This window comes from Hipposideros armiger, unplaced genomic scaffold (genome assembly GCF_001890085.2).
Source record: "Hipposideros armiger isolate ML-2016 unplaced genomic scaffold, ASM189008v1 scaffold_232, whole genome shotgun sequence".
Classification (NCBI taxonomy): domain Eukaryota; kingdom Metazoa; phylum Chordata; class Mammalia; order Chiroptera; family Hipposideridae; genus Hipposideros; species Hipposideros armiger.
The window spans coordinates 1,160,642-1,162,466 of record NW_017731582.1 but is presented as its reverse complement, the minus strand read 5'-3'; positions in this window follow the sequence as shown (position 1 = coordinate 1,162,466).

Below are 1,825 nucleotides of genomic sequence, written 5' to 3'. Positions count from 1 at the left end.
ATCCTGGGGCGAGGAGAAAACACCACGCCGTGGTCACACTCAACTTGCCCGGTTCTTCTGAAGGCTATGGTTGGGGCAATGTGTCCCATTATATGTGTCCCACATATGACAGAGAACCAGCACAGATGCCATTCAGGGTTCTCTGTCTGCAAGAGGCAAGGCAGGGAGAGAAAGTGAATAAATCTAGAGGTTTGCATGATGTTGGCACAAATTGTTGAATTCAGGGGAAAAAATGTGATGGGGTGATGGTTATGAGTAGTGGTTTTTGGCAATGGGGATGATTTATTACAATGGCAGTTGTCGTGATGCTCAAGGAGATGATGGAGGTGTTGACAGTGATGTAGAATTGTGATAAGAATGTGGTAGAAGAATAAAGGTGGTGATGGCGGTGGTGATGGAGCTGGTGATGCCGAGACAGTGTGATGACCGAGGTGACAGTGGAGGTGATGGTGCTGAGTTGAGGGTGAGGCCCGAATCCCTGTCAAACAGGCCCATCGTCCTGACCGGAAGAGCTGACAGCAGCAGGCATCACTTGTCTCCATCCCCGGGCAGGACTTGTTAACATGTCTGTGTAACAAGCTAACAGCAGAGCTTTTCTTGGAAAAAAACATGCTTGTAAACCAAGGTTTGACTCTAAGCACCTCCACTAGTCTTGAGCCAGTGCCTGTCACCCAGATAGGAGAGAATTTCCAACGCCCCTGGACTTCACAGTGGCCCTCTGGCCTGGCCATCCAGGGAGGGTCCCAGAGAGGACAATACCCATCAGTGGAAGAAAAGGTCACTTTGCATGTTGGGAGAGAGACCAGTTTGGGGGGCGGAGGTTGATATTAAAGGTTAGGACAGGACCCCGAACAACTCAACCATCAAGTTCCAGCTCCAAACTCACCTTCTCTGAGAAGACCTCCCTGATTGCCTCTAGGCTGGGTAGGCCCATGGTGGTCTCCCCAACACTCCCATAGCACCTTCTTAGTCCATGATTATGACACAATATTTTATAACATTTGACCTGTGTATGTCTCCTGTATAGACCAAGCTGTCATTAAGGGCCGGGGACCAGAGCTTCTTGTTGGTAGAACCCACGATCTGGCACACACTCTAATGCAGGGTGGAGGTCAGTGAGTCTAGGTCAAGGGTTATTTATATAAAGAGTGGGATCTGGCTTTGCCTGCTTCCTCCCTGATTGTCAGCTGATGGTCAGCTCAGGCTGCTCTAGCAAAATACCCTAGACTGGGTGGCTTCAACAGCAGACATATATCTCTCAGAGTTCTGGACTGAAGACTGAGACCAAGGTGCCAGCTGCTTCAGTTACTGATGAGGGCTCTCTTCACAACCTGAAGATGGCCTCCGTCTCTCTGTGTTGTCACATGGCAGAGGGAGGGAGGGAAGGAGGGAGAGAGACTGCGAGACTTCTGGTTTTTCTTCCTGTTTTATGAGGACACTGATCCCATCATGGGGACCCCAACCTCATGACCTCAACTACCCTAATTATCTCCCAAAGGCCCCATCTCCAAGTACCATCACACTGAGGCTTAGGACTTCCACATATGAATTTGGGGGCGGGGGGGGACACAAACATTCAGTCCAGAGCACTGCACGTCTCCTTTGGGAAGCCAGACAGCAGTGGTTCAGAAAATAGGCCCAGTTTTGTGCAAAAGCTGGACAAGCTGGGGCCAAAGCGGGCAGCAGAGAAGTGGGTGAGGACATCCTCGGGGATTCTCTGCGCAGTGCTGCCTCCTGCTCTGGGCTGCCTGTCAGCTGACCTCCTCATCAGCAGGACCTTGCTGGGCCTTTAACAAGCTCCGAACTTCTTAATTGATGGCCAGGG